Raw genomic sequence first — 18,747 nt, forward strand, 5'->3', positions numbered from 1 at the left:
AATCCCTGTTCAAGCTCTGATTGATTCAGGTAGCAAACAAACAGCTATGAGACACCGTTTCATAGCTTGAAAATTCAGCATATTCTGGTTACCGGTGTACACATGGATGATGAGATTTACTATAGAACACCAGTTACTGTTGGTATTCAAGGAAATGTGGCTAGGATAAATGCTTCCATCATCCCAGGGTTGCCACAAGAAATTATTATTGGTACCGATTTTCTGAATTTTGAAAAAATACATCAGAATGTAAAATACACCCTCATTTAATTCTTATTCTCCTCAAAACCCTTGGACCCAAAAGGAGGTTTTCACAGAGGATCCAGTTTTGGACTGGGGAACATTTGAAACCAATGAAAATGCAGGGGAGGCCAAGATGAAAGAAGAGAGAAAAGAGCCTAGAGCAGGAGGTCAGGTCTTCAGGGCAAGGGTATGTGATGAATTCTATGGATCCCTCACTGAAACCCTGCCTAAAGTCTCCTCCCAGGTGGCCATGGAAAGGCAGGCGCTTCCTGGCCCTGGGGGTAGCAGTATTCTACGGGAGGATCACCTGGGGGGTGAAAAGGTGCATGGGAGTGAGGGATACTCATGGGATGAGACACAGTGTGCATCTCCTTTTAGGGAGGACTTTGCCCAGCTACCACAATATGTGATGGCATAATAAGCCAATGGTTCCACTGGTTAAACTTTTAAATGTAGATAAAGTCTGCCAGAAACCACATACTTTGAGAATATCAGAAACCCATGCCGAGAAATGTTTCCTTTAATCCCAAGGGCGTCACAAGAGGAAGTTATTGACTATCAAAAGCCATATGACTGAAAATCCATATTCCTCCCATCAAATTATATAGTGGCCAACTCTGATGACACCCCTTTGATACATGTCTTAAAGAGTAGAAATCGAGACTCAGGGGAAGAAATAGTTAAGAAAATGAACTTTGTTATCCAGGACTGCAAGCCCCATAAATCCCCAGTACTGGGACGAGGAAGTGGGAGTTAGAGGAACAAGGAAGCAGGAGTGGTCAGCTAATTGAGAACAAGGACCTACACCTGAGGGGGGGATTGAGAGGCTTAAGAGGCGCCCTTGCGTGGGGGAATGAGAGAAACGAGGGAAGCAGTGAAAGCAGGTGAAGCAGAGAAGGCTGGCCTGCAGAAATCCATGCAGGCCATACACGCAGTGGGAATAAAGATTAGAGGAGCCAGAAGCCACTGGGCCCAGTTCCTGTCCGGAGGGGCTATGTACCTCTAATATTGCTAAATGCAGAGGCTGCATGGCGGGAAGCATGAGAATGAAACACTTGCCCATGCAGAACATGTTGTGCAGAGCTTGCGCAGCGGGAAGCAGAACCAGTAGAGGTTGCCGAATGGGTTCAGGTGGCTAGGTTGCTGTTGCAGCACCTGCTCTGAGAGGTCCTGCTGACAGTTCTGCCCTCACCTCATAGTCTGCCACTTCCCGAACTGTCTAGGCACCCCAGGTTCTTCGCCGCCCGACATTTGCATGGCGGTCATATTCCTGGTGGCGTGTGACATTGACATTCTGTTGGTGTTCAATGCCAGTGCTTGCACTGTTCGATGCACCACAATAATCTGGGTAGTGCCGTCCCGTGGAGTGGGGAGCTCGTCCAGTAGTACCTAGTCTCATCCTGTCCGCCGAATTATCAGAACTGTCGGTTTCCGGCTACTTCATCCCCATAAACGGAGCAAGCAGATACGCTATGCTCATGTCACACCCTGCTTAACAGTTGCACCCAGAACTCACAGGAGCCACGTTGGCTCCAATTCAGCATGGCGAACGCGAAGGCGATTCAAGGAAGTGTGCATGCCTGACCGAGAGAAGCCACGCATAATGTGGTTCTGCGAGCATGAACGGGGCACACGAGAGTCTTCAGCGTATGAATGACTCAGGGGCACTGCAACGTAAGTCGCGTGTGTCATGCAGAACATTTCCCTTGCGAGTGAGCAAGAACTGTGCAGATAACTATTACAAATATCGAAACCAGAAAAAGTGACCATTCTTAAAGCTAAAAGACCCTAGAACTTAGTTTGCAGGTTGTGAGAGATTCAGACAACCAGGTGGAGGATGGGAGGATCTCATTGAAGCTAGGTTGCACAGGCAATACCCAAGCCAAAAGGTGGTAAAACCATGGCAATACCCTTTCATCATACATTGCCAAAGACCAGAGAGAAATGGTGGGAAGCCCCAGGGTTGTACAGATCACTTGTCGGATTCTGAGATACAAACATGTGTAGTTGATATAAACCTACATTGCGAAAGCCTAAAGAGAAACCAGAGAAAACTTAAGGCTTGGAACCTTTGGTCTATCGTTCCAGAAGAAAAAGGGAAGTAGCAACCAGGCTGCCCTTCTGGAGAAAGCTATCTAGAGGGAGAGAGAGGCAGAGTTGCGACCGAGTTCATAAGGACTGAGTTTAATGCTGTTTTCCCTAAAAAGAAGTTGGGAAATATATTTTGTCAAACACTACAAAGCTGTTATTCTATATATTTATTGGGTATTTATAATGTGCCTATACACTAGTGTTTAGAGGTGCAACAAGACAAGAGTTTGGGGGAACAGGGAGGACAAAACAAAAAGGATCCTACTAGGCCTTGTGACCTTCAGATTGTGCAAGTGCATTAACAAGAAGTTCAGGGGAGAGGGGTGGTGGGGAAGTGCCTGTCAGGCCAGAAAGGCCTGTGAGAAAAGCGAGTGCCAGGGGAGGCCAGGTGGACCGAGCCTGGGGAAAGTAGAGGCTGCAGGCGAAGATAAGTCCACAAGGTAAATGCAAGATAAGGGGCTGGAAGGGCAACAAGGGTGCAGGCCAGGCTAGTTCATTGGGAGGGGCCCAGCAGGGCAAGTGCAAGTAGAGGGGGGGGTGAGGGGAGACCAAGTGCAGGGGTAGACCGGATTAGGGGGGCCTGGTGCCCTGAAAAGTCTGAAGGAACCAGGCAGCCAGCTTAGAAGCACACAGGGACATTAGCAAGGGAGGGGAGCGGGAAGAATAGAAAAGATCTTGAGAAGCTTATGGACCTTAAGGAGATTCGGCTCAAGGCTGAGAGCTGCAAGGAGGCAATTTCAGATGGAGGTACCTACGGAGGAGAGAGATCTACCTACAACTCTCTGCTTGGAAAAGTGTCTGATCTCCAGAGAGTTAGAGCTAGACGACCGAAGGGCTCTAGCAGGGGGTTATTTAGGGAGAGAGATTTGGATGTAGAGGAGTCCAGAAATCCTTGTGGATTATGGAGAGGGTCTTGAACTTGATCCTTGCAGCAACCGTGAGCCAGTGGAGAGATTTTAAGGCTGGAGTGATGCAGTCTCTGGGCTTGAAGCCAAGAAGAAGTCGTACAGTCCTATCCTCGATTAGTTGAAGGGCGCGAAGGGAGAAGCTTGGAAGCAGGGGAGGCAAGGATAGAAGAGGTGAGGTTAGCCCATTCTGAGAGGAAATGGTAGAGCTGGCCAGCGGGTCTATAGATGGTGGCCAGAGTCAGCGAGAGGCCAGGAAAGATACCAAGCCTGCAGACAAGGCATTTGAAAGAGGAGTAGGCCTGGGCTTAGAGAGTGGGCATGATAGTAGCAGGGACCCACACTGGGAAGATCAGGGTAATACTGCCCCGGCGCCGGGTAGGCCTGGGTTTATAGAGGATCTTGTACCCCTCAAGTTGGAGTGTGTCAAAACTTGTGACAGTGAACCACATCTCGGTGAGAGCGAGGATGCCTAGGTCGATGTCTTCAAGGAGGTGGCAGATGTCAGAGGAGTGTTTGACGGCAGAGCGAGAGTTGAGGGTAGCTAAGTGGAGCAGGTTGCCACTCTTGAAGGTCTCACGAGGAGGGGTACAGGAGTGTGGCACACCCATCAAAGGTGGCAGAGGGGCCAGAGGGGTGGCAAAAGGAGAAGTGGCAGGAGAAGGGAGGAATTTGATAAGAGACGGAAACCGCTTATCAGGAAGGAGGTTTGGACTGAGAGCCCTGGACCATGATAGTGCCACTTAGGTAGACATTAATGATGACCCTATAGGACAGGAAGGATGCCAAGAGAACCTCCCAGCAGGTGCCACCATTAATGGGAGAGGAAGAGAAAGGGGAGAGCACATAGACCATACAGGGAATCCAAACGTCCGGGGAAGGACCGTCAAAGAGGATTCCGGTGCAAGTCTGCCTGGAAGAAGCGCTGACCTCAGTGTCAGCGATGGACCTGCCTGGATTGGAGAGCGGGAGATGCTTCTTGAACTTTATCCTTTCAGACTTCGTCAGAGGGATAGAATAGGTGACAGAATAGCAATTAGAGAAGATAGGGGAGATTGAGAGCAACTTTGAGGGAGAGTGCGGAGAGAGTGAAGGGGGAGAGAGGAAGGTACTCCAGAGCACAACACCAACTACAACCAACAGCAATGACACAATCTAGAGTCAGGTGTCTAGGAAGGAAAAAAGGCCTAGATTACATCATATAGCAGAAAGCACAACACCTAGAAGCGAGTTATTAGGACAGAGGGAAAAAACATAGAGGGAAAAGGCCAATCTTAAACAAAGCAACAAATGCAAGAACACACAGATTCAACTTTCCTAGAAAAGAGAGAAAAGCTTAATTTTTAAACACAGCAGCAAATGCAAGAACACACAGATTCAACTTTCCTAGAAGGGGGAAAGGCCCACAGGCTAATTATGACAATTCACCAATGGCAGATAGGGAGAGCATACAACTGCCAAGTGCAGCAGGCTGCAGAATTAGCTAATAGAAATGATAAGAGAGGAGGGACAGTTAAAATAGGGAGCAGCAATGACTGGACTCCCTGCCCTGCACCTTTCTTACCTTGTCCGTCGCTGCTGGTTGACAGCTGCACTGCATGCTCCCAGGCCTCACAAACGGCAAACGCCCTCTGGAGCTGCAACTGTGGGAGCTGCCCTTTGGCTGGGAGCCGTTCGCTGAGGGGGCTGCAACGGGCTGTGGGGCTGCCTTGAGTGCTTCAGTTAATCCAGGCCAAGGCCCAATCAGGGTAGGAGAGAAGTCTGGGAGGCAGGCGGGAAGGCAGCAAGGAAATGAAGCCAAGGGAGGGTGGAGGGTAGGCGTGTGATTGAAAAATCGGGCCGCCTTTAGCTATGGAGGGCAATTTCTAACAGCTATGTACCGGGGCACACAGCAGTTCTCAATGCTATGTACCACAGAGGCATGGGAGGAAAGAGCTTGTGGGGGCTGTGCACCAACAAGACCCTCGTCGGTGTACCGGGCCGAGGCCCAATCAGGGTCAGAGGGAGGGCTAGGAGGCGGGTGCGAAGGCAGCAAGGAAGTGAAGCCAAGGGAGGGTTGGTGGACTCGCAGGATTGGAAAGAATGGCCCGAAGTTAGCTATGCAGGGCAACTTTTAACAGCTATGGAGAAAGGCACACAGCAGCTCTTGATGTTACTTACCACAGAGGCACGAGAGAAAAGTGCTTGTGGGGGCTGTAAACCAACAAGACCGTCTTCGGTCTACCGGGCCAAAGGCAATCAGCGGCGGAGGGAGGGCTGAGAGGCGGGCGGGAAGGGAGCAAGGAAGTGAAGTCAATGAAGGGTGGGTGGGAGACGCAGGATTGAAAAAACAGGCCAAATTTAGCTATTGAGGGCAATTTTTAACAGCAATGGAGCGGGGCACACAGCAGCTCTTGGTGCTACTTGCCACAGAGGAACGAGGTTGGAAGGGACCACTGTTGTATATTTCCTCAAGAGTTAGTCGGGCTGGCGATTAGACTCAAGGTCATCAATGTTTTGGTGACACACCTGGTATGAGAAGTAAACCAGACATTGTGGTACTTGTAGGCTTGGCAAGGGAGTAGACCAAGCAAAACCGAGGATACAGTGCAACAGTTGATAAAGTGTGGAATTGTGGCAACCAATATTATTTATGATAACTAGAAGAGAACTGTATAAAGTGACCTTTGAAGTGTGGTTGTTCTTTAGAAGTTCTAATTTGACAAATCATCCTGACAAAGACAAATATTATGGTTTACTGGAAAAAGACCTACATGAAGATTGTTCCTTTCTTTTAAGTATTTTTGAAGTGGTGGAATTATTTAATTGACCTTACCAAGAAATGTGTTGGAACTTTGTGAACAAGGACCAGGATTTCCTACCTTACTTTTTGGAACTGTTGAGCAAACCATAGCTCAAATCTGGGCAAGGGAAGGTACCCCCAGATTAGACATTGGTTATACTTTAAACTTAATGATGCATTATGTTTTCTGTTGAATGACAAAGACATTGCCATATGGTACCTTATTGTGTTGTTTGAATGTATAAGTGTGAGGCCCAGATATACTTTAACAGAGCGTTTCCTTTAAATTACTTTAGGCAGGGAATCCACGTTAGGGTAGAGGCAGTGAGGTGTTTAACCAACCTACTTAATTTAATGAAATGGCTAACTTTGAAAATCACTCACAAAGTTGTCCGCTTCACATTTCTGACCCCTCACAGGCTCGGCATAAAACAGTTTGAATACCACTGCCTTAGGAGGTAGGAGAAGACTAGGTACAACTTCTAGAAAGAGAGAACATAGAGGGTCCAGCAGGCCTGGTCGGTCCAAGACTGAAACAAGAGAAGTTGGGAGGAGGTGCGAGACAGTGCAGTGTCACAGAGGGCCAGGGAGCCTACTCTGGGGGCGTCAGACATGGGGTGTTTTGGGAACCAGAACCCTAGAACAGGTTGTCAACTGGCCAAGAGCACCTCAGACACCAATCCAAGGGTCTGGCAAAGGGCCTCAGTCACAATAAGAATGACTCAGCAGGTGTCTGGACTTGTTGGAGGAGACCTGCTGGCTGTTTCAAGCACCAGCCGCGGAGGTCCCCCACCCCAACCATGCTCAATCAACAAGCGTTTGGAAACCCCACAAACCTGCAGCCTGAAGACAAAACCAGGGTTATCAATCAGACACTCAAGCCATGGACAGACCTCACTGTTAAACTGTTGGAATTGATTTTCTTTATGGAATGGGGCAAAGACATCATTTACTGTCTCTGTGCTGTTTAATTAATCAGAATAAACCCTCTTCTGTTACTGAAGGCTACCCTGTCACAGTTACTACTATACTCTAGCCAGGATAGCACAGAAGCTTCGGCCGTTGGAAGAGCAAGGATATACAGATTCTTTAGTAGAGGAGGAGGATACATTGCTATTGCTTTTAACGAATGGGTAACAAAGATGGATATGCAAATGGAGCAGACTCAGATGGATAGTGCTTGTTCAGCCAGTTTTGAGGACCTTCATCAAAGGGGCGTAAGGCCTACAGGACAAACATTAGGGTTTTGGTTTCCTTTTCTTTTTATAGAATGATCACAACACTGGATGGGAATAGAGCAGGAGGTGCAGTTGGCAGACGAGGTTTTAGAGCAGTGGCAACCTTCTTATTAAAGACTTACCATAGTGCAAACATTTGAGAGAGTTTTGCTGTTCGTGAGGATGTATTTAACAGTAGTGGGATAGGGAAGGATTTCAAGAGCAATGTTTTAATCAAAGTGTTAACAGAACCTGGCCATAGGATGTCAAAGTAGAATTTAATCATGTTTGAGAGATGGTTAGAAGCTCATTAGAAAAATGATTTAAGTACCACCTCTGATGTCATCTCGTTTCCTCCGGTTCCAACGTCCTTTTGCCGAGAGTAGTTTTTCCAATGGAATATTTACAGAAAAAATTCCATGGAAAAAATTCATCTAAATATGTATGGGGGCGGGTACACGGTTAAAAGGGGTGGCTTAAATAACATACTGAAATGTGGGGCTTGGGCGAGGGGCCCACATTTTTAAAAAAAGAATCGAAGATTTTTTCATGGGATTTTCTTTCTGTAAAAAACCATTGAAAAAACTACTGTCGGTAAAACGACATAGAGCCATGCATGGATATAATGCAAATCTTCAGCTACCACTGCGCTTCCGAAGTTATTTATTTATTGGTTATTATTTATTTATATAGCGCCGAAAACCTGCAGGCATCAGGGCACGCAAAGACGCAATAATACAAACAGAGAGAAACAAGACAACTAAAAAGGAGAGTCTTTCTTGACTTAGAGAAAGACTTTATGTTTACTTCCTGTTATAGTTCATGTGGTAGGGAGTTTCAGAAATGGGCCGCCAAGACGGGGAACGACCTGCCTAGGCCATTCGTTTGTTTAATTCTGGGGCATCCAACCAGCACCATGTTAGTTGAGCGTAGAGTTCTTTTAGGCTTGTATATGGTCAACCGGGTTTGCAAGCTAGAGCTTTACCGTATAGGCATTTGTGGGCAAGGATGGCCGCCCTATACTGTATGCATGCTGGGACTGGAAGCCAGTGAAAAATATGTCCGTTGCTCTCCTCCTCACCTAAATATACTCCGATTAATGTAACAAGTGTGACTTCCACCTTTAAAGCTAAACTACTGTATTCATGCATTCATATTTCACATGAGTTACACAAATTGCTTGCATGTCATTGGTTTATACTACATGCTGCTGCATGGGGAATGTGATAGTCAGTAGCAGGATTCCAGATAGCTCCCTGCATATATGTTACAGACATTATGCAATGACATACTTCCTGTTTGGGGCCAGTGGTGAGTTAGAGGCACCCACCAACATCTGCTATGAGGGTGGTTCGTCCCCTCCTTTGAGGGGGCCAAGCCACAGGGAAATGGGATGGATAGGCCGCTATCCGATGTGCCACCCCTCTAAGATACAATATTATACTTTCCACATTGAGAATGCCTGAACTTTGAACTTCACAGAGGGACTGCCTCTGACTGGGAGAGATCACTGATCAGAGTTAATTCCTAGCCGTAAACGTTCAGCAGAACCTCCTTACCCACGTATCAGAAGAGAAGCCAGATTCAAGACAACTGTGGACTGTGCAGTTAGGGGGGAAGCTGAACCTACTCGCCTAGTGAGTAAAGGTGGCAGCGGAGCACACAAACACGCACACAGGGAAATTCAAGATAGTGACAATGTCTATACTTAAAGCCTTGGAACCAGCAATTGTATCAGCGTACCTCCTAACCAATATGAGGAGGATAACAAGAATTGTAAATAGAGTCAGTTAGAGAAACTGCAGAAGGAGGCATTACGCGATCTGGAGATGAGCTGCCCAGGGGAAAGTCTAAACCAGGGCTTGCTTACAAATACACCTACCACTGAAGTAGCCTACCTCCTGATAGGCATACAACAGAAGCTGTCAGGTAAAAGGTAGAGACCACACCGCAAGGAGCAGTGGTGTGCAGAAAGTGGTCCCTAGAGCTAAGATCAACTACAGAATCCTGGAGGAAGATTGGGAGCCTGAGGTCTGGGCTCTTCAGAACGAATCCTGAGACAGAGACATCCCTGGCATGATGGGTCTATTAGCACCCTTGGCGGGCGTGTCAGCCAATCAGGTTGCTCCAAACCCAGGCTGAATCTAACAATCCAAGCTGGAGTTCGGCACCACCTGTCCCCCCCCCTCTTATGCTACCTCCCACTCCACCTTAAGCCCCTAAACATCCCCACCCTCACTCCTTACCGTAATGGGGCCTCCACCAGGCCTGCAATGCTCTGCTTCCTTCTTCACTCATTCAGCCATGGAAATGGAAGAGGTGCTCAGAACGAAGCCTTGCCTTACATTTCCATGACAACCATAACCACTCTCTGACCCTAGCCGTAGCCAACAAAGCAGCATGGCATGTTTTTCAATCTGTTTTATTGCTATTAGCACCTCAAGGGTTTGCCTCGGGGTGCTAATAGCAATAAGCACCTGTTCTGGTGGCTTCACTGGCCTGGTAATAGCACTGGGGCCTGGTGTTAAAGCCCTCGCTTCGCTCAGGCCTTTAACTTGGGCCCCGGGCCGTTACTGCACAGTGAACCCCCCAGAACGGGAGCTTATTCCCATAATATCGACTGGCTGACAAGGAGCCTGATTTGGGTGGTGTCGTACACTTGGTGTCTAGAGGAGGCAACTCTGTGCATGGTGTATGGAACAAAGCCATAGAAAATAGTGGGGAAAAATGTACGTATGGTACAATTGTTTGCATTTCGGTGGTACGAAAATTGCGTACCACCAAAAATTTCGAAAAGTTGTACCATACGTTCCCATTATAGCGAGCAAGGGCTGCAGGGGTGTCACCCGCACATAACGAAGTGTGCCTCCAAAAGGTAAGTAGGGGGAAAGGGGGAAGTGGGCAAGGGGATGTTTGGAAAATATTGTGTGATTATGCTGTGGCACGCTTTTCGAATTCAACGTTTTCGAATTCATAATTTCACGCCGCTGTATAATCACGTATATCTGTATGGAAGGAAGCCACCACCCCAAACCGAAAGGCAGGAGTTCAAACAAGTACCCTGACCTATGAAATAACTGAGTGCTGTCATGAAACTAAGAGACCAAGTCTGGAGAAGAGAAAGACTGTGAAGAGGTCTGGTGAAGAAGAATCTGAGAGACTGTATAGAGGTCTGGATACAATAAGAAGAAACAGTGAGACCATTTCCTGGATAGCATAGGGTTAGCCAGGTGGCTAAATGACTTGGTTAAGTGTAGAGTTGGACTTTTCTGTTTGCCATCACCTTTTATCTTTGATACAATAGGGCTTTCCTGCAGTGACAGGAGTTTTTATGCTTTTTGAGATTTGTCTGGAGACTTTTATGTTTATTAGAATCAGTACCCCAAGGTGGTGGAACACCTGGATAACCCCACTTTATATTGCCCCTCTTTGCCCCTGATTGACCCTCTTTGATTCCTTATTATTTGTAGATTATCCCCATAGCTTCTGTGGGCATTTTACCAACCCAAACCTTGGCCTATTTGTCTTCCTTTGCATCACGTCTGACCTTCCAGCAGACCTATGATAGGATCTAGTTTTAGTAGCTCAGTACGTTCTCATGCTACTCTAGCAAGCTCTTCTGCCTTTTGCTGTTACCTTCCCACCCCCCAAACTGCTGCTGAAGTCCTGACAAGTTAGTTGCTGCTTTGTGTTGTCGCTTGGAAGCCTGGAAGATGACTAGAACTTGCTGTTGTTTTGTCTAAAAGGTAACCTTTTTATTGTAGTTTAAATAACTGAACGTCAACCAGGTCCTAATTCTCTGAGTCTTTATAGGGTCACGGCACACTCCTAAAGTCATGCAGGCACTGTTATATCTCTTGGTCAGGTTACCTTATATGTGTGGGTGTTCATGCGATGCATACCTTTACAGAAGGTGACCTATATTTCGTCTTGGTCTTAAAACACCCCTCTGTAGCATAGGCATACCTACTACTTCAGTATGAGGATGGGTGTTGCTCTGCTGGTCTGGTGATTCAGCAGCTTTTGTATAGGTTTGGCATCTGACAAATGGGATACTTGGGTTTATCGGAGTGGTGGAGTCAGACAAAGGGGTGGCAATTCAAATCAAAGTTTTAGTTGACAAAAGGAGAAAATATCCTAACTCTCCCTATCACTAAGATCTCAGTGGGGATAAGAGAGCCATGGAGTAGAATCAGAAATGCTGTGGCTACTGCATCCCTGATCCAGCACTTCTTTGAGCACTGTGAGAAACCTGAAGGTGTCTCCATGGCTAGTCCCCAGGGATCTGTCATCCAGGTGGCCAAGACATGGCCATCACGATTGGATACAGGTGGGAGGATCACCTGGATGGGGGTCCTCAGGGAGTGGGACACAGACGGGTGAGACGCGATATCCCCCTTCATTTGACACCTTTTCCCCATCCTCTCACGTAGGACATTCCAAACCTCTGCCCCCGCGCCCCACACAACACAAAGGACAATGGACTAAAACCAGGGCCATTTACCTGACATGTCCTAATACCAGGGTCAGGCAAAGTCAGGCAGTTGATCAGAATCACACACACCTGACAGCCATTTCCCTTCCCCACAGGGATAAAAGGTGGAGCCACATAGCACAGTACGAGCACGGCAGATAGCATGACTAGACGGCTAATCTGGCACGGTAGTTCAAACGATGGAGAAAGACGTCAGGAATTGACAGGGTGGCGAGGAGAGAAGTGACCTTGCCCTTTTCGTCCCAAACCCGCGGAACCTTCGAGGAAGAAGGCATAAAACTGCAAACCATAGCACAAGTGTCATGCAGCAGATGTTAACAGTACACGGAGCAAGCCTATGCTTACCAGCGAGGGAAGCTCCTACAACCGTGGTACCGGCCTTGGCTCTAATGAAGAGGAAAGCCAAGCGGTTCCTCACAGCCAGTGAGTCGAGGGGAGAGCCGATATGAACCGGGCTGTGTTTATTGATAATCGCAAAGTGGCAAGTTTACAAACATGTTCAAGGAACTGTGAAAGAACTGTAAAGTGTTAAGGGGGGACCAGCTACAGAGGGAAACTGGCACCACATGGGTGCTAACTCAAGAGACTCTGGTCGATCCCCATCTGAGAGTAACTACAGATAGCAGCAGGCCATAATAGAGCCATCGGAACAGGTCAAAGTGGTCATACTGAGGGTCTAGTAAAATCTGCATATAATCAAAAGACTTTGATGTGCAAACTATGAGAAAGCAATGGAACTGAATCCTGCATTCATTAAGTGAAAGCAAGAGAAGTGAATCCCGTATTGAGAGAAAGCAAGGGACATGAATCCCGCAACACTTACTAGTAAAGTGAATGTGAAGTTGAGAAGGGTCAGCGCCCAGAAGAGGGAGACCCAGGGGTGAAGCCATCACCCTAAGTGAAAACTGAATGTGAAGTTGAGAGGGATCAGCACCCAAAAGAGGGGGACCCAGGGGTGAACCCATCACCCAGCCACATTGGAAACACACTTTTTATTTGTTAAAGGAACTTTTGTTTTGTTATTTGAACACGCCAGGTCCTCAAAGGCAGGAGACTTTCAAGTGAAACGAGACTTGGCCATCGACGGCTCTGATAGCTAAAAGCTTAAGAGTGTGTACTGAGAGCTGCCATTAGACCTGTCGTCTCGTGCTGGAGAAGCCTGAGACTGTACTGTGCTCAAAGCTCCCATTGTACCCTGTGCACAAAACACGGGAAAGGGAGACCCAGAGTAGAGCATATTATTTGAGAACACTTTTTTCTTTTCTTGAGAACTATCCCACACCCTTTTTTGTATTAGTTGTAAGGTTCGGCAATAGGTTTCTTTTATTTGACACAACACCACTAGGACTGCCTTATTTTTCATTTGATGGTTGACACTTGCTCCCATCCTAGATTTAGGTTTAGAATAGGTGTTTTTTCAACCTGCATATTAAATTGATTGTTCAATAAACACTCTTGAACTGTGATCACTTGTGTCTGTTTTACTTGTTGTCACCATGTGCTCCTTATAGCACAAACACTGTCCAGATGAAATGAGATGGTGTGTCATTGACCAGCTGAAAACTGGCCACTTGTTCTTCCCATGTAATCTTGTTTGTTTAGATTAAAACAAATCTGAATCCACTGATTGAGCAGTGTAATTTTGGGCCTGAATGATGAAGTGCACTGGGTGACCTTCATAAAATGAACTATTCTGCAAGCTAACTTGTTGCCTGTTTTTTGACACCCATGACATTTAAGGCCCTTTGACTCCTTTCTGGTGACCTCCTGGCACTGTAGATGTTGATGCTTCCTCCTTCCCCACCAGCGTTATTGAGGCCTGATCTATGAACATGCATGGGTACAGAACCTTCAATTTGTGTGTCCCCTGCCTGATATTTTGTATTTTTCTATTTGTTTATTTATTTATATTGCGTACCTTGCCCTGGGGCATCTAGGCGCACATTTTACAAGGGAGGGGAACAGGGGAGAACAAAACAGCGATCTTACTAGGCCCAATGCCATTGAGAATGTGCAAGTGCATGGGAGAGGGGGGGGTGAAAGTGCATGGAAGGAGGGATAAGTGGAAAGTGCGAAGCAGAGGAGAAACAGATAAATAACAATACATAAATAATAAAGGCAACAAACAGTGGTAATGCAGCCAGCAATTTGCAAATGCTAGGTTTAAGGCAGCAGACAGGGTAGGTCTGATAAGTGCAGGAAGAAAAAGGGGGGGCTGTATGGGTACAGGTACAGACCCCAGTGCAAGGGGTGGCCCGGAGGCAGTGCGGGAGGGTGAGCAGGTACCTGGGCCCGAAGGAAAGAGGATGGCCAGGTGCACAGTGCCAAGAGTGAACAGATCAGCAGGGGAGAGGGGGGCGAAGGCAGAAGAAAAGAGGAAGGTCTTGAGGTGCTTCCGGAACCAGAGATGGTTCTCCTCAAGTTTTAGAGTGGCAGGGAGGCTGTTCCAGAGGGAGGCCCCAGCCGAAGATAGATATCGTTTCTGCCCCAGCTCGTTTCTTTGAAAAACGACTGACCCTGAGGGAGTTAGAGATAGAGGAGCGAAGAGCTCGAGAGGGGGGGTATTTACGGAGGGATAGCTGAAGGTATTTTAGACCCAGGCCCAGAAAGCCTTGTGGACAATGCATAGGGCTTTGAATTTAATCCTTGCATCCACTGGGAGCCAGTGGAGAGATTTCAGAGCTGGAGAGATATGATCCCAGGGCTTGAGGCCAAGGACAAGTCTTGCAGTCTTGTTCTGGATTAGTTACAGAGGGCAGAGAGTAGAGGCAGGTAGAAAGAGGCTGTTACAATAGTCCAAGCTAGAGAGAACCAGAGCTTGGGATACCATGAGCTTCTGGGGAAGGAGAGGAAAGGCAGAGTACCTCTGAGGAGGTGCAGTCGGAAATTTGACTTTTTAGAGACCTCAGAGATGTGGGCGGAGAAGGAAAGGGTGGAGTCAAAGATGACCCTGAGGTTCTTAGCCTCGCAGGTGGGGGTAGGAGGAGGGCCAAGGGAGGCCGGCCGAGTGAGGGGAAAGGATGGTGAAGGTGTGCCGATGAGGGGATCTCCGTCTTGCTGGCATTCAGACAAAGATCATTGGCGAAACACCAATCTTGAATGGCAGTTAGGCAATCGGAGATGAGAGAGGGAGAGGAGGTGACAGAGGGCAGCCAGAAAATGAGTTGAGTGTCGTCGGCGTAGCACTGGAAATTTGAGCAGAAAGTGGCAATGCAGTGGGCGAGAGTTGCCAGGTATTGGTTGAAAAGCCAGGGCGAGAGGTTAGACAACTGGGGAACACCACAGGTAGAGAGGAAGATAGATGAAAGGAAGGACCCAAGTTGGACCTGGGAGGGTCGATCTGAGAGGAAAGAGGTCAGCCAGGTCAGAGCCTGATCAGTGATACCCAGGTTTTCACAGAGACGGTTGAGCAGGATGGTATGGTTGACCGTGTTGAAGGCAGAAGAGAGATCAAGGAGGATGAGGACAGAGGGAATGTTAGAGTGAAGCTTGGAGAGCAGATCTTCATGGATGTTCAGGAGAGCAGTTTCCGTGCTTCTGGCAGCTCTGAAGCCAGACTAGTGGTCATGGAGACAGCCAACAGAATTGGAATGAAGGTTAAGCTGAGAGATGGCAAACTTTTCCAGGAGTTTGCCAAGAAAGTGAGTAATGGAAATTGGGCGATAGTTAGCTGGACAAGAAGGATCAGCTGTGGGTTTCTTGAGAAGAGGATGCACAAAGGAGTGCTTCAGAGGGGAGGGGAAGGATCCCGAGGCAACAGAGTGGTTGCAAAAATCAGCAAGGGCCAGAGCAAGGGTGTCAATGTGGTCCTTGATGGTTTTAGTGGAACAGGGATGAACCTGTTTTGACAAGGCTTTCATAGATCGGACTTGTCTGGCGACCTCGTCAGGGGTGAACAGAGGAAAGGACTAGAAGGATGGTGGGAGGGTGGCTAAAGGAGGGTCAGCAAGCACAGATGGAGAGGAGGGGTGTGGGTGGAGAGGGTGGACAGGATGTCCTGGGTTTTTGAAATGAAGTGAGAGGCAAGGGCATTGCAAAGAGCCTGGGAGGCAACAGGAGGGGTAGATACTGCAGCATAGTTGGCCAGCTCCTTGCAGATTTTAAAGAGTTCGGCCGAGTTGTTAGATGCCACAGAGACACGAGCTTGAATGTGGATTTTCTCGGTGTCCAGTCAATTGGTCGAAAAAAAACTGGTCGACTGCAATTTGGTCGACGCAATTTGGTCGAAAACCAAATGGTCGAATTTTTTTTTTTTATTTATATATTTATTTTTTGGGTTTTCGTTTAGTAAAAAAAGGGGTTTTTAGAGAAAAAAAGGGGGTTGGGGGGGACCCCCCCAAAAAAATTAAAAAAAAGGGTTAAAATAAAAAAAAAAAACATTCGACCATTTGGTTTTCGACCAAATTGGTTCGACCATTTGTCTGGTCGACCAATTTTTTTCGACCAAATGTCTGGCAACCGGATTCTCTTCTTGGTGAGGACAGAGAGTCGGTATTGCCTTTGTAGCAGGCGACAGGCCAGTTTGTCAGATGATGAACAAGAAGTGCTCCATTTCCTCTCCGCTGTCCTACACTTACGTTTAAGTGTAGCTAAGTCAGAATCATACCAGGAATTGCACTTGGCTTTGGACTTCAAACGGATCCTCATGACAGGGGCAAGTGCATCAAGTGTATCAGAAATTGAAAAGTGTATCAGAAATTGAAGAGTAGAGCAGAGACAGGGCTGTGTCAGGATGTGAGACAGCCAAAGGTGGAGGGGGGGAGAAAGTGGCAGCAGAAGCCTCAACTGACACCCCCTTCATGGGCCGGATGTCGGAGAAGGTAGGTGGCAGTGTTGGGGTAGGCTTGGCTTAGGGGGAAGAGAGGGAGAGATGAGATGAGAGGAGGGAGTGATCGCTCCAGGAGAGAGGAGTGGTCAGAGGGATGGAGAGGGGGAGGTCAGAGGAGATCAAGACATCGAGTGTGTGCCCTGCAGAGTGAGTCGGGCCAGAGGGGAGGATGGACAGGGAGAGGGAGTCGCAGAGGTCACAGAAGAGTTCAGAGGAGGAGCAAGGAGAGTCTAAATGTATATTTAGGTCACCGAAGAGGAAGAGTTGAGTGGTAGAGGCCAGGAGGGAGGAGGAGAGGTATGCCCACTCAGAGAGAAATGAGGTGATTTTGGTACTGTTATAAGTGTGGTAGGTATTGTGTTCCAAAGTTTGGCAGCGAGGACTGGGAAACATGCTCCCCAAGCTGTCTGCAGCTTGAAGCTGGGGATAGACAGCGTGTGCACATAAGCAGACCTCAAGGGTCTGTTGGCAGAGTGACGCAAGAAGCAATTGGCTAGGTAGTCAGGTGCTAGATTGTTCTGGGCCTTGTAGGCTAAGGCTAAAGTTTTGAGAGAGATTATGTGCGCAACAGGGAGCCAGTGTAGGTTACGTCTAGTATCAGAGATGTGAGATCTCCTGGGTAAGTTAAGGAAAGCCCTGCTGGCATTATTCGGGGTGACTTGTAGCTTGTCAATGTTTCTTTGGCTAGTCCCTAGATATAAGGCATTGCAATAGTCAATTTTTGCCATGATTAAGGTTCTGGCAAGGATGATACAGTTTTCGGTTGTCAGAAACAGTCTGCGGGCTGTGATAAGTTTACATGTATAAACCGAAGCAGATGCCACCGCATTGGTTTGTCTGGTAAGAGAGAGTGTTGAGTCCAGATAGATACCAAGAGTTTTAGTTACGTTGGACACTTTAATGCGATGGCCGAAAATGCAGACTTTTTTTGTTTTTGTTTTTAAATTAAACCCCCTTTACACAACATAGATATGCAGGGGGAGACCCCCCTGAATCCCCAATATTAGTATAATATCCCATTTCCCCCCACATATATATATGTGGTGTAAAGGGGGTGTTTAAAAAAAAAAGGCCAGCATTTCGGTCATCGCAATTGTGAAGGTGACATTTTGGGCCATTTCCACTTGAAAGTATCTCACGTAGGTTTAAAAGAGTATAAATTGTTAGTAGTCGTGGAAATCCTTTTCAACAATGGAAATGTAACGCGCGCACTGATAGTGAAAGCCCTAGTGTTCACCTATGAGGAAAAGCACATTATTTCCATTGTTCAGCAGTTTACTGTTGTCGGAGTGGTCCTGTGTCTCTAATTTATTTTATCCACACAAGAAACATTTTTTTTTTTAAACACAATAATCAAAAGATTTTTTTTAAAAAAAATAAGACAGATTGAAATATCAAGGAAATAAACTCAAACAATCAAAACCTCAACAGAGGGAGCCCCTCGCCCCCCCTCAACAAGTCTGTTAATAGAGCAACTACTTCAAACGTCAGGAGTGTTTCATTGCCTGACAACAGTCTGTCCCAAAAGATATCAGAATTCAACCAACCAGGATCGTGAACAAATCTCTTAAATCTTGCCAGTCTCAATGGCCACGTTCCTGGACAGTGCGTAAATAGATGTTTCAATGACTGCCTTTCATTAATATTGCACCTGTCACAAATGGAAGAGTGGAAATCCTCATTGTTTCGGATTGAGCGAACCTCCAAGGTTAAACACAGATTCAATCTTAATCTCAGAAACTCAACTCTCACCCCTGGATAAGGAAACTTATTCAGATAATGAGGGAGCCGGGTTCTGGGTTTGTCAAAGCGCATATGTGATGATGATAACTTTGCCATCCTAATTCGATTAATCGTCTGAATCCAGACCCATTGTTTCAAACGCATTTTGACTTTCTCCGGATCCTGGATAAGAAGATCAGTAGAGCAATCTGAATTCACCAGGATTTCACCACACTTTAGAATAAGCGCATTTAGAAAGGTATTGTCAGCTTTTTTCAGCAGTAATGCTACGTCCTCATATAGCGAGCCCTTTGGATGGACAAGGATTAACCTAAACATCGATATCCATCTCCACTCCATTATGGCCAACAAAGAGGACAAGCCCAACTCATATCTTAAACACGCGATGGGGACACAATTGGGCAGATTTAAAGTCCTCTTCCAAACCTTTGCCTCCAATTTAT

This window comes from Ambystoma mexicanum, chromosome 11 (genome assembly GCF_040938575.1).
Source record: "Ambystoma mexicanum isolate Mex_15411 chromosome 11, UKY_AmexF1_1, whole genome shotgun sequence".
NCBI lineage: Eukaryota > Metazoa > Chordata > Amphibia > Caudata > Ambystomatidae > Ambystoma > Ambystoma mexicanum.